The 15425-nt window shown below is 39.3% G+C and overlaps 2 protein-coding genes across 7 annotated transcripts in view; one reads left to right on the forward strand and one right to left on the reverse strand.

Moving 5' to 3' along the window:
- The window catches only part of myo18ab (myosin XVIIIA b), a 218755-nt gene that overhangs the window by 154060 nt on the left and 49270 nt on the right, over positions 1-15425 (reverse strand). The gene's annotated exons all lie outside the window — the stretch shown is intronic.
- Positions 8676-15425, forward strand: part of LOC132396015 (beta-crystallin A1-2) — a 118795-nt gene continuing 112045 nt past the window's right edge. The window contains exons 1-2 of the mRNA XM_059973315.1: positions 8676-9096; positions 11952-12007. The gene's annotated coding sequence lies outside the window, so the exon portion shown is untranslated. The remainder of the gene's footprint in view (positions 9097-11951; positions 12008-15425) is intronic.

Here is a 15425-nt window from a genome sequence, read left to right on the forward strand (position 1 = left end):
CCTACCCCTTATTCTCAAACCATGCCCTCTGGAAGTGGACTCTCCCAGCATCTGGAACATATGTCCTGCCTCTATCTTGTCCAATCCCTTAATAATCTTATATGTTGCAATGAGATCACCTCTCAATCTCCTTAATTCCAGCATGTACAAGCCCAGTCTCTCTAACCTCTCTGCGTAAGACAGTCCGGACATCCCAGGAATTAACCTTGTGAGTCTACGCTGCACTTCCTCTACAGCCAGGATGTCCTTCCTTAACCCTGGAGACCAAAACTGTACACAATACTCCAGGTGTGGTCTCACCAGGGTCCTGTACAAATGCAAAAGGATTTCCTTGCTCTTGTACTCAATTCCCTTTGTAATAAAGGCCAACATTCCATTAGCCTTCTTCACTGCCTGCTGCATTTGCTCATTCACCTTCAGTGACTGATGAACAAGGACTCCTAACTCTCTTTGTATTTCTCCCTTACCTAACTCTACACTGTTCAGATAATAATCTGCCTTCCTGTTCTTACTCCCAAAGTGGATAACCTCACACTTGTTCACATTAAGCGTCATCTGTCAAGTATCTGCCCACTCACTCAGCCTATCCAAGTCGCCCTGAATTCTCCTAACATCCTCATCACATGTCACACTGCCACCCAGCTTAGTATCTTCAGCAAACTTGCTGATGTTATCCTCAATGCCTTCATCTAAATCGAAGATGTAAATCGTAAATAGCTGTGGTCCCAATACCGAGCCCTGTGGCACCCCACTAGTCACCACCTGCCATTCCGAGAAACACCTATTCACCGTAACCCTTTGCTTTCTATCTGCCAACCAGATTTCTATCCATGTCAATATCTTCCCCCCAATGCCATGTGCTCTGATTTTACCCACCAATCTCCTATGTGGGACCTTATCAAATGCCTTCTGAAAATCGAGGTACACTACATCCACTGGATCTCCCTTGTCTAACTTCCTGGTTACATCCTCGAAAAACTCCAATAGATTAGTCAAGCATGATTTGCCCCTGGTAAATCCATGCTGGCTCAGCCCAATCCTATCACTGCTATCTAGATATGCCACTATTTCATCTTTAATAATGGACTCTAGCATCTTCCCCACTACTGATGTTAGGCTGACAGGATGATAGTTCTCTGTTTTCTCCCTCCCTCCTTTCTTAAAAAGTGGGATAACATTAGCCATTCTCCAATCCTCAGGAACTGATCCTGAATCTAAGGAACATTGGAAAATGATTACCAATGCATCTGCAAATTCCAGAGCCACCTCCTTTAGTACCCTAGGATGCAGACCATCTGGACCTGGGGATTTGTCAGCCTTCAGTCCCATCAGTCTACTCATCACCATTTCCTTCCTAATGTCAATCTGTTTCATTTCCTCTGTTACCCTATGTCCTTGGTTCATCCATACATCTGGGAGATTGCTTGTGTCTTCCCTAGTGAAGACAGATCTAAAGTACTTATTAAATTCTTCTGCCATTTCTCTGTTTCCCATAACAATTTCACCCAATTCATTCTTCAAGGGCCCAACATTGTTCTTAACTATCTTCTTTCTCTTCACATACCTAAAAAAGCTTTTGCTATCCTCCTTTATATTCCTGGCTAGCTTGCATTCGTACCTCATTTTTTTCTCCCTGTATTGCCTTTTTAGTTAAGTTCTGTTGTTCCTTAAAATTTCCCAATCATCTGTCCTCCCACTCACCTTAGCTCTGTCATACTTCCTTTTTTTTAAAATGCTATGCAATCTCTGACTTCCTTTATCAACCACTGTGGCCCCTTTCCCCCTTTTGAATTCTTCCTTCTCCGGGGGATGAACTGATTTTGCATCTTGTGCATTATTCCCAAGAATACCTGCCATTGCTGTTCCACTGTCTTTTCTACTAGTATATCCGTCCAATTAACTTTGGCCAGCTACTCCCTCATGGCTCCATAGTCTCCTTTGTTCAACTGCAACACTGACACCTCCGATCTGCCCTTATCCTTCTCAAATTGCAGATAAAAACTTATCATATTATGGTCACTACCTCCTAATGGCTCCTTTACTTCAAGATCGCTTATTCCTGCAATATTATTCTAGCTCCTCTCCTTCTCTACAAATGAGTATTAAAAAATCAAATATAATGGTTTATCTTTGGCTGGAAAGAATAAAAAGGATTTATCTTCAAAAAAAATTAATATAATTCATCCACATTGAATATCTTATTATATAACTTCCAAGCATAATTTTATTTCATTTTTATTTCAGGAAGTACAGAATTTACCCTTGCAATGGAGATGGATTCTTTTTTAAAAATTGGTTGGTGAGTAACTAATATAATTTGACTAGCTTAACTTCTGTATCAAGGGATGGAGACAGAAGAATTAATCAGTCCTTTTGATATTCACAATCAAATCTCAGCTGTTATTGCTATTTATTTCCTATAAACTTTGTTCTGTTCTTTCAAGCTGCTTTCCTTTTGCTCTACTGTAAAATGTATTCCTATTTATTGTTTTTGTTACTGAATTAATTTCTTTACCTTATTATAAGCTACAGTATTTTACTTTTCCACAATATTCAGTACTTCAATTTGATCATTCCTTTTAATCAAATTCCTTCTTTCCATTCTATATACTGTATTTCCATATATTAAATATCATGATCAGATTTCTTTGTTAGCTAAGTATCAATAGAAAGCAAATTCAAAAGACACCAAATCAGCAACAAATTGTTTTAAATAGTGGCTTTAATATGGAAAAATAAATTAAGACTCATTGCTTCTTCCATGCAAATGGATTTTTGTTTCATCAACTGGGGAGGTGAGGTCATGGAATGTGCGCAAATACTTAATCAGAGACAGTTTTAAGCGCAGTCTTTAAACAGGGGTGAAGCAATCAGATTCTGCAAGATGATTCCATACTATTGAACCTGGATAACTGAAGGCATGGCCACCAATGATGATAAAAGAAAGGTAGGTATGTTCAAAATGGTTGAGCTTCAGGAAGTTTGCAGGGCTGGAAGGAGTTATACAGAGAAGCAGATATAAAGCAATGAAATTGTTTCAAATTGATGGATAATAATTCCAAGCTGGAGAAGTTGAAGAATCAAAAGCTAATGCAGGTAATCAAAGATCAGAGATGGATGAGTATAAATGCATGACGTCATGTGCAGAGAAGATAGTTTTGAATCTGTCAAAATTTGTAAGGTAGAAAATGCAAGACTAGCTAGAAAAGCATACAGTTCATGAATGGGGATATGACTGGATTATGGAACAGTTTCTTTGAAAATATGTTGAGGTAGGCAATAGTCTCTGGGTTATACCGATGTCATAAAAAGAGTTAGGCTTGTTAGTATTTTTAAAATAACTTCACGTCAAAGCAGGAAATGCGGCAAGTGCTTAAGACAGACAGCACCTGAGAAGTGAGAAAGAGAGTTAACATTTCAGATAACTTTAACTCAAGTTATCTACAATGTCTTTCCACAGACTCTGCCCCATTTGCTGAATATTTCTGGCATTATCCAATCTTATTTCAGATTTCAGTATCTACAGTTTTTTCCCCTCATTTTTAATCTCAAAAGTAACTGTGCTGAACTCTTGAAATTAATGGTGTACATGGCAATTGACTACGATGTCAGAAGCACTGCATTATTTCTTCAAAGGACAGGACATAAATACATTTCTTTCTTATAACTAAAAGAAAATACCTTCCTAAAAAAAAGTTACCAAGTCAAACCTTTTCACTGCATTAGAGCAAAATTACACATGACACTCAACTACAAACTTTCTGAGGACTAAGAGAAGTTACAAAAATACATTTCTTTGCATTCTAATTCAGAAACTGGCATTTCTTTCTTTTGGTTTGAACATTTAAACTTAGAATCAACTTCTCTAGTTTATAATAATATTAAGAAGCCAAAGTATTTAAAATCAGTGGTACCTTAAAGGCCCATTTTGGACAAAATGATTCAGCAATAGAACCAAACATGCCTGTAACACTTTCTGGACCACTAAAAATAGGTATAGGCAAAAACACTTAGACCAAAATAAAACAGATCACTAACTTATAGTAAAGAAAAGATTGTAACATTTATTTTATGTTACTTTAAAACATAGGAATAAATATAAATAACTGCTTCAAATACCTTTCTTCTTGCTTCTTGCATCTAGCTTTAAAACAAAACACGAGCTGCCATCTATACACACTCTCAACTAAGCAGTTTTGAAGAAGTACTGCAGCCACTGATGCAAGCTTCCGTTCAGAGTGAAGGAGAAATGTCATAGGCTGTCAAAATGTCATTTCACTGATACTGTAATGAGACAGCTGGGTAGTTACCGACCTTCTAAAAATAACGAAGTATGCATGCTCAGTTCTAACAGTTGGTGCTTCACTAGAACTTTATACCTCCCCAATGAAATTGTTGAAAAACAGCATTATGTACAAAGTGCTACCGCACCAGGAAAATCTGGTATTAAGTGATTACATTCAAGACAAATTTTTGATGTTTTTAATTAATTTTTTGACTAAAGGAAAACAGTACCATGGCAATCACTGACGTAATTTCCATATGGTAGGAAAAAAAACCCCTCCTTTTCCTGTTTGAAACTATTTTGTAGCATACATTTGCTGCAAACAGTTGTTTAACACTTTAAGACTAGTTGCAGTATTAAGTGCACCACTGCTCCATACATGGTCACACTTATGACTGGGTCTTGTTTGCTTTTTCAACTACAAGACTGATGTACAATAGGGATTTATTCATACCTAAAATTTTCTTATTTAATGCCGTAAAAATGAAGCAACTCCACATTGGTTTCTTTTGTGTACTCCAGCTTCTCAAACATTCCAAGGTAAGTTAATTATCCACTATCAACAGCATAAGATCTGTAGATGACTGTAGTCATAGTTGCAGAATAGGAGGGAGGAGTTTTGATGGAAATGTGGGGAAAATAAAACAGGATGTGTAGAAGTGATCTAAGTGGGTGTTTGGTGGTAAGCATGGACAATGGGCTGGTAGTTCTGCTTTTGTGCTGTATAACTCTGTGACTCCATGGCATGGACAGCAAAGCCACAAAGGCCACTTGGGAAGAGAAATAGATGGGCTCAACACCCATAGACTTAAGGAACTTGGGAGACTTTCATGCTCAGAGCTGGACTGCTAAGGAGCAAGCCACTCTTCACCAAGATGGTCCTCACTGAAATATATCAAGCTACTAAGAAAAATACTAATTTGATATTTAGGGCTTTAAATTGAAGGAGTATTTGTGAAATTGACCAAAATTTTGGTGAGGCTATGTGCAATTCTGGACTCTATGCCCAAACCTTGGGTTGTTTTTGGAAAAGGATGAAGGATGCTTGGCCTACAGTATTCACATTGAGACAAATAAAATGCTCAGAAGGATATGATAGAAGAGATGGCATAATGATGTTTTCCCTTTTGGAGGGTCAAAAATTAAGGAACTGACACTGTTCAAAGTTATAGGCCATCCATCTGTGACTAAAGATGAGAAGGGACTTCTCTAACGGTTATAAATCTTTGTAATTTCCAAGCTGAATGAACTGGTGATGATATGTTGGAGACACTCAGCAGATCAGACAGCATTAAAGCTGTAGATCATCACTTCTTGAGAACATTCAAGCCAGAAATCAATAGATAAATGAAAATCAAACAGAAAAGTAGACTTAAAATACAGGATCAGTCACAATCTTAGTGAATCTAAAAGCAGGTTTAAAGGGTCATATGACCTACTCTTAAATGTTTGCCAGATCAGAAACATTGCACATTAGTGGGTGTATCATAAAGATACCCATGGTAAAGAGTCAATAAATACAAAAACTGAATGTACTTCACTCAAAGTCATTATTAAATTTCAACAGGCTTCAAAACACTGGTAGGTACTATCAACTGTTCTACAATATACTACAGGAGTGCAAGTTGTTTAATTCAACTTTAAACTACAGCTTAAAAGCACTAAAAGTCTGGTTTAAGATGGTGCTGGTGAAACAAAACTGCTAACTACTTGATTAATCACATTTGTTACGAATTCAGGCAACAATGAACAGATGAGTTAGGCAAGGGTTTCTATAACAAATAACACTTTTATTAAACACTGAAACATACCCCCTAAAAGTAAACAAACACTAACGTAACCGGAAACAGCTGCTGTGCGGCAGCTCAAACAGTTCTTAAAGCGATGCAACTCAAACAGTTCTTAAAGCGATGTTGCAAAAACAGTTCTTTTAAAGTAGTATTGCCAAAAGTTCGAAATGCTCACAGTCCATTTAAAAGGAGAGACTTTATAAGACGATTTAAATTCTCTTTCACGTCGTTTTTCTTCAGTCCCTGATGTCGAACTTTTCCCACGAAGAATTTTACGAAACGGAACGGCTTAAAGGCACTGACCTTTCCTTCCACACTATCCTCAATCCTTTCTGGTATTCCCAGGGATTAGCACGAGAATAGTCAACGAAATCCTTCCAAATAAGGATCAAACAAAGGTCGAACCCGTTTCACCGTAGAAATCGATTCTCCTCGATCTTTAACTCCTGAACTCCGATCTTCACTCTCCACTGCTTCTGAACTAGCAGTATTGCTGGCAATGACCTTTTAAACTTTAGGCATTAGATAAAACTTCATTTTTCAACTAAACTGCATCATCACATTAAATCACGCAGTGGCATGAAGTCAACATGGCAAATCCAGCCACGAACTGCCCCTCCTCACAGGGAGGGGTCCTCCTTTTATACCCTGTAAAAAAAACCTGTCACATGATCTCTACTGGCAGGAAAATGACATCACTCCACCATCACAAGACCATTACCTCAAGTCCAGTATAGCTTCAACCCCAGTCATGTGACAAGGGTACCACTGTCACGTCTCACGAGTACATAACACATTTCTTCTGGTAAACATCCACTGCAAACAATAGCCTGTAATTTCCCTTTCGAAGTTGAGCTTTTTAAATTTCAAGGTTCAAAAGTTTAAACCACACTTATTATTGAAGTATGTATACATTATAAAACCTTGATATTTGTCTCCTTATAGGCAGCAATAAAGCAAACAAACCTAAAGCACCCATAAAAATACAGTCAAACACCAAATATGCAGAGAGAGAAAGAAATTGTGCAAGAAATAAAAGTAGGCAAGTAACACTCAGAAGAAAAGTGAGTACATCAACACAAAGTCTGGAGCAGTCAGAGCACAATCACAGCCTCAGTTCATTGCACAGCCAATAAATGTGGTGGAGCCCACAGACACAAAGCCTGGAGCAGCGGGAGCAGGCCACAGCTTCAGCTTCAGTTCAGCACAGAGCCAAGTAAATGACACAGAGCAGCAAGCAGAATCAGGCTAACTCTCACCTCTGGTCCTGATATCCTGACCTTTCAATCTGGTCTTTATATCGCCTAAACATCAGGTCATTCCTTCTACAACCTGGGCCCCGTCGCTTTGATACACTCTAGAACTAGATCCTGACGCCATGTTTCGGCCCATACCTGAGTTTTCCAAATCTAACTGGTGCTTAGATCGATCAAACCTCAGTTGAAGTGGATGGGCTTCGATTCCAATTCACCTTCACTCACCCCGACTTCTCCTTGCCTCCGCTTGCTTCAATCTGCCTTGACCTTGCCTTGACTTCACCTCACCTCACACCTGCTCATTTCGACCCTCAACTCAGTTTCGCCTTCATTCGCCACTCCATTGTGTTACGCCTGTGCTTCCCCCCCCCCCCCACTCCTTTTTGAGAATCGCAAGATCGCTATTAAGTCAGGTCAGGAGACCCAGGAAATGACAGGAAGACATGCAGAATCCACAAAGAGTTTGGAATGTGTCCTGGCCTCCGAAAGGTGGAACCATTGATAACGGCTATTGTCCCTTGGAGACGGAATTGTGTATTGAGCACTGTGCTAATCATCGATGCCCTCAAGGAATCAGGCAACATGGGCTGGTTGGGGGATGGCATCCTCCCCAACCTGATTGACATCTGAGACCCCGTGAGTGGGGATAAAAGAGGGTCTGTGGGAATAGCCCCTCAGACACACCAGAAGAAAAGCTAGAACTCCTGTAACAGCGTAATAGCGAAAGCCGGTGGAAAAGCCCACATGCGTCCTTTTCCATTTGCCTCGGAATTGGTGGGTCTTGCCACAAAAGAACGGCTTTAGCTAACACAAAGGAGCACTCAGCCACCACCGACTCTCAAAGGATTGACATCATAAAAGGAATGGGCAAGTTTAAACACTCTCTCTTGACTCCAACCAAAGGCTGCAGCCTGCAGCTTGAATGAACTAAAGTGACTTTTATATTTCCATCGGACAATACATTATCCCCTAGACAACGATAGAGCTATTTCTTATTGATTATTATTATACCCGCACTTTTAGATTTAGTATTGATGATGTATATTATCTGTATGTTTGCATTGATATTATTTTTGTGTATTTTTATCAATAAATACTGTTAAAAATAGTACCATCAGACTTCAACGGACCTCTCTATCTTTGCTGGTAAGTGACCCAGTTATGGGGTATGTAACAATTGTTTGTGGTTGTCATTTACCATAAATTTTACCAGACAAAAGTGTTGTTAGTGAAGTATCTAGTTGTATTCTTCATTTCGTTGCCCAACAAAAAGTAGTCACTGGGCTTCACCGATGCCATCTTAAACTGGAAATTTCCTTCTCATATTCTGCAAATATGACCATACTCATCTACAGATCTTGAGCTGTTTATAGTGGATGGTTAACATGCCTTAGAGTACGGGAGCTTTTAAACTGCTAGTATGACCTGGCAATTTTGTGGTATGAACTGAAATCTCAAAGGTGCAGGATGGCTGTGGTGCGTGGGCCAAATCAAGGCAGTGGGGCCCAAGCCCGCGAGCAGGGAGAGAGCCAATATTTCACCTTTGCTGGAGCGGACAGAGCCAATTCAAAGCAGCAGAACTGAGGCAAGGCAAGGCAGAGTTGAGGCGCTGGCAGGCCCGGACCCGAGAGCAAGGGACAAGCTGATGTCTGACCAATTTAAGTACCAGGCCAGACTGGAAATGTTGGGTACAAATTGAATCAAGACAGCAAGTCGTGGACCTGAGGGAGTATCTGAGTGGCAGGGCCCAGTTCCTGATCCAAAAGTGAGGAATGATCTGCTGTTTGGCCAGTTTAAGTGCAGGGCCAGATCAAAACTGTCAGGGTGTCACGGCCAGAGAACTACCGTAAATTCCGGACTATAAGCCGCTACTTTTTTCCCACGCTTTGAACACTGCAGCAACACTGCGGCCTATACTACGGTGCGGCTAATGCATGTTTTTTTTTTCATGCCGCCAAAAACATTTTGCCTCGTAACAGTAGACTGTTATGAATCCCGTAACTGGAGAACTTACCAGCAAAGATAGAGAGGTCCGTTGAAGTCTGATGTCACTATTTTCAAACCTTTTATTTATAAAGGGACACAAAAGTAGGGTTAATACATACATTCAGATAGTGCACATCGTCAACACTCAATCTAAAGCACGGGTATAGTAATAATCATCATTAAGAAGTGAGCTCTGCTGTTGTCTAGGGGTTAATAGATTGTCCGTTGGAAATATAAAAGTCACTCAGAAAGTCTGCAGGCCTCAGCCCTTTGAAAATCGCTGGGTTTCACGTGGGGCGACCGAGAGAGAGAGATTGGGGGAGAAGAGAAAGAACTTGCCGAGTCTTGATGAATCTTCCGTGAAATCGGGGGAGCGTTGGTTTCCTCGCCCCGATGTTAGTTAAAAGCGGTTTTCTGTGATTCCAGCCACAAATTCCAATCCCGGAATCTAACGCACGTGGCTTCCTTCAGAATGGCTTCCCGCTACTGCGGGAACACTCTCGTGTCTTCTTGGTGCGTCTGAGGGGGCTGTCCCCCTGAGACTCTCCTTTATACTTCCTCATGGAGTCACAGGAGTCAGTCAGGTTGGGATGATGCAATCTCTCTCTCAACCAGCCCACCTTGCCCGAGGGCTTTTCACATGGTCTCCATGAGACAATAGTCGCTGTCGCCTTATTCTGTATCCCGGGTGGGACGTGCAATTTGGCAGGTTTCTCTCTCTCTCTCTCTCTCCCCTACTGGGTCTACTGACTCCCCCCCCCCCCCAACGGGTGCTCTTGCGATTCTCACAAAGGAGGGGGCTGGGATCATAGCAAGACCAATAAAATTGATGAGTAGTTCACAGAGGTCCAATGAAATTGTACGATAAATCAAGCGCACTTTCACAATTAAATTATTGTAAATCAGTCATTTGTACTCACCCTCATCAACATGGAAAACACTCGAAGAAAAGCATATGATGCAGCTTTTAAGTTAAAGGTGATCAATAACTTTTCCTGGTAGGCTGCAGTATATATATTTTTTTACCAGTCGTTAGAAGATATTGGAATGTTGTTCGTGCACTGTTCAGTAAAAAAGTATATGCAACATAATTTGTGTGTTACCGATACGTATGTATATTTAAAAGTAGCTGTGTTACAGGCACTGTTCGAAAAAAAGCATTTGCAATATGTATTTGTTTATGTTACCATACGGATTTAATTAAAAGTTAAAAAATCCTCACGTGTAATATCTTTCTGTGTAAATATCTCATATTACAACGTGGGACACCTGCGGCTTAAAATCCGGTGCGGCCTGTACAAGTACAAAATTGATTTTCTTTCTAAAATTAGAGCGTGCGGCTTTTAATCAGGTGCGCTCTGTAGTCCGGAATCTACGGTATCTCTTCTTTCAGTTAGTCCTGACAAAAGGTCTTGGCCCAAAACATTGACTGTACTTCTTCCTATAGATGCTGCCTGGCCTGCTGAGTCCCACCAGCATTTTGTGTGTGTTGATCTATGCAATAACCAGGTTATCTGCAAATGTAGAGTGCAAACTCAAGTTTCATAAATACAATTCCAGTCTAACACAATCATTGTTTAGCGCTTTCCACACCGTGGACCTAAGTGCAAGTCCCTTCTTTCCAAATCCCAATCTACACCTACACAACAGTAAATAAGATAACGATTCAGAGCTCATTGAAAAATGGCAATGTAAATTGAACATTACTCTCATACACTGGCTTCATTCCAGATGGAAGCATACTGAAGGCAAGATGCAGCTTTGTAGAGAGAAAAGTTGAAAAACATGCCAGGGGCTATGATGCAACCTTGCTTGACACTAGTCTGCATCAAAATTGAACCTGTTGTAAACCTGTAACTAAGAACATGGCTCACCTGGCAACATAATGCAAATGTGAGATGGAGGAAAATTTCTTCAAGGAATGATAAGAACACACAATTAAAACGCTTGGTACATTGGTAGGCTGGCTGGAATCTTGCATGCAATGAAAAGGTGCTTGAGAGGTCCAACATCAACCCCACAGGATTTGTACAAAATTTTCAGTATTTGCTTTCCAGCATGGCATGGTGGACCATTTCATGAACATGCAGACTGAAGCAGCGTACAGCATTTGAAGGATGGTATCTGAGCCTCAGAACACAAGCAGAGCCACCCACATTTGGATTATCTCATGTCTTTTAGGTACAAAATCCAAGAAGCTGTCCCAATATCAATTCCATGCTGGTTCCCTGGAGAGTGTTCCCATTAAAATCATTTCCATATCTTTATTTCCTTATACCTATTTTCAATAAAGGTAGTTGAGTTACAATACAGGCCAGAGAAGAGGTTAATAAAATGGATACAGCCAAAACATTAATAATTAGCCTGTTGCCAACATCGTCAAAGGCTTTGGCTGCATCAATAAAAATTGCAAGATTATATGTGTTCCCCTTGGCACTCAGCATGAGATTATTCAATGCTATAATATTTTGATAAACAAAGGAATCAAAAACAGAAGGCATCCAGAAAACAGGGTTTGAGGTGACAGAAGTTAATATAGACAGTATACACTAGTTTGTTTTGGGCAAAAATAAAAGATTTATTTTTAGATTTGCAATGTGAATACACAGACACTTTCCTTCCTTTTCTTTCCAGAACAGTAAGATGATGATGAATAGAGCACAGGGCTTTTGTTTATTGGCATCTGTCAGGTGAGTTGTTTATGAGCATCCTACCAGAAAGATTTCAGAGGTTTTCCTCTTCCTCCTGCTCTTCTGACTTACCCATGAAATACAGTATTAACTTCTTCTAAACAGGATGTAGATCATAACACAATTTAAACATTCAACTACCCATAACTTACCAGTAGATGTCACCACTTGCTATCAGTAGTTTGTTCAACTGCACAATTAGTATTATAATCAAAAATACCTTAAGATTTTTATTTTATCTTTACTGCCTGCCCTCCAGAATTACTGTATGATCTATTTGTCCAAAAGAACCAAGCAGGTGAATATTTTGTGTTTCATTTGACTAAGACAAAGTTTAGTGTTAATGGTAATTGTAGCAAATGGCATGGAATGCATCTGTAATAGCAGAAGGTGTATGAATCCTAATTTCCTATCATTTTTTTTAAAATCACATACTGCTTGTTTAAAAGAACCCTCAAAGCTGTTTAAATGCAGAGCGCTAGGAAAACAAATCAAAAAGTGTTACTTGCATCACAGGATTATCTTGTTCGATAGCATGGTTCAAACAGTGTAGAAGCTTCCAAAAACCTCACCTGAGCTCTGAAATTCAAAGGAGAGACTTTCTGCTCTGCTCAATGTGGCTGTAGTCCAGGTTCAGAGAGGAGAATTCAGAATGTGAATTCAGAATGTGAGAGGTTTTACATTGCTTAAAGTTTCTTTGAGCATTCAAGATTCTGTAGCACTGGATGGACATAATGCGTCCCAAGAGAGGGAATTTGTAGAATGCCTATGCAGCAGCTTGTGGTAGAGCCCACCAGGGGAAAAGCAATTCTGGATTGGATGCTGTGTAATGAACAAGATTTAATTAGGGCACTTAAGATAAAGGAACCCTTAGAAAGCAGTGATCATGATATGATAGAATTCATCCTGCAGTTTGAAAAGGATAAGATGGAATCAGATATATCAGTATGAAAGTGGAGTAAAGGGAATTGTAGAGGCACGAGCAAGGAGCGGGTCAAAGTTAATTGGAAGGGGACACTAGCAGGGATGATGGCAGATTTCTGGGAGCTATTTGGAAGGCACAGGATAGATACATCCCAAAGATGAAGAAGTATTCAATAGGGAGGATGAGGCCACCATGGGTGACAAGGATGAGGTTTAGTAGTTGGAAGCACATGATAAAACAGGCTAAAGTCAGCATGGTTTCCTCATGGGAAAATTTGCCTGACAAGTCTGTTGGATTTATGGAAATAACAAGGAAGATAGACAAATGAGAATCTATGCATGTTGTGTACTTGTATTTTCAGAAGGCCTTTGACAAGGTGCTACACATGAGGCTCCTTAACAAGATAACAGTCCATTGTATTACAGGAAAGATACTAGCATGGATAAAAGATTGACTGATTGGCAGGAGGCAAAATATTTGAATAAAGATGGCCTATTCTGGTTGGCTGCTGATGACAAGTGGTGTTCTGCAAGGATCAGTATGGGGCTGTTTCTTTTCACATGATATGTAATCACTTTGTATGATGGAGTTGATGGCTTTGTAGCCAGGGTTGCAGATGGTACAAACAGAGATGTCCATTTGGAACAGAGATAAGAAGGACGTTTTTAGCCAGAGGGTGGTGAATCAGTGGAATTAATGGTCTCACATGCTGTGGAGGGCAAGTCATTGAGTATATTTAAAGCAGAGGTCAATAGGTTCTTGGTTAATCAAGTTTCAATGGTTATGGGGGAGAAGACAGGAGAATGGGGTTGAGAGGATTAATAAATCAACCATGATGCAATGCAAAACAGACTCAATGAGCCAAGTGGCCTAATTCTGCTCTAATATCTGAGATTATAATGCTTACCTCTGACATTCTTTCCATATTATATTTGAAAGAACGCAAATAAATAAATGAATCATCAAACTATGTCCCATGGTGGTCAAATGAGTAACTTTTTTTTTATGATAAACAGTACTAACTGATACCATTGTCTGAGAAGCACCGGAGATCCCTGCAATAAGAGACTGGCATATAATTGACACTGACTGGGTTCAACCTATCATGCTATCAATGGCAGCATCCATCATTAAAGACCCTCACTATCCAGGACATGCCCTCTCCAATAACTACGACAAAGCTAGTGGTATAGGAGCCAGAAGACCACAGTCAATGTTTTAGAAACTGTTTCTTCAATTCTGCCATCAGATTTCTGAATGGTTCAAGACCCATGAACACTAGCTCATTATTCATTTTTGAACTGTTTATTTATTTTGTAACTAAAAGTATTTTTTTATTTTTGTCTTGCACTATACTGCAACCATAAAACAACAAATTTCATATATGGCATACTGGTTTATTGTTGTGACATATACCAATAAATATTTGAGTTGTGGGGAAACTGAAGCACACTGATAAATCCTGAAGTTTCAAAGAGAATGTGCAAACTCATCATAGACAGACTGGTGGCCATAACTAACCTGGGTCACTGGAGCTGTAAGGCAGCAGTGCTACCTATGTGCCACCATAGCATCATGCTATGACACTGTGTCAATTCAAAAGGCAGCCTACTAAACTAATGCCAGAACACGTCCTTTGAATAAAATGGAGTATGATGCTGAAGTACAAACAGTAAATTTTCCAAATCTGTGTTGGAAAACAAGCAATAACCAAATTTCAGCTCAAAATGTAGTTTATGGGTCAGAATATTTTCCACTTTTCTGTAAACTGTACACAATTGTTAGGTAATAATGTAACTATTGCAAAACCTGGACTACCAAAAATTTAAGAAATGTATTATAAATAGCAATACTAAAACACCTTCAGCTTCTAAGTCCAGACACACTATTAAAGAAATGCATTAACCACCAAACTTGGCCTCCCCACTCTTCTCAGGAAGTTTTTCCATGGAGGAAGAAATGTCACAGGTAGCATTATTTATCTGCTGGTGAATGCAAACAACAATCAGCTTGCAAAGGCAAATTTGGTTTGGACAAGCTAGTCATCTCAAATGGTAATAATAAATGGGAAAAGTGAAAAGAAAAACAATAGGCTACATTTTACAGTCAAACATCTTGGCAGGATTTCAATGACCATTTGAACTGGATCTTACTGTACTCTGAGGGTCATTATAGTGCAGACCACTTTATTAGTTTCTTAACAACACATTTTCAGGTAACAAGGAATGTGTAAACCAAATATTTATCTCCTTAAAGAAGATTGAAGAATAGTTTGAAAGCTCAAGTACAGAAGTTTGAATTACTTATCTAAATGCTAAATCCTATATATTACAAAAATTAAAAGAGGAAATCTAATTAAAATGATGAAATAAACTCAAATTAAAATTAAATGACAGCTATTCAATTTAAATCTGTATCTTCAAACTTAAAATTTGTACATATGAGAATCCATGTTTGTATAATTTACTTCCAATATGATAAAGTTTGCTTAGC

This window comes from Hypanus sabinus, chromosome 6 (assembly GCF_030144855.1).
Source record: "Hypanus sabinus isolate sHypSab1 chromosome 6, sHypSab1.hap1, whole genome shotgun sequence".
Taxonomy (NCBI): Eukaryota; Metazoa; Chordata; class Chondrichthyes; order Myliobatiformes; family Dasyatidae; genus Hypanus; species Hypanus sabinus.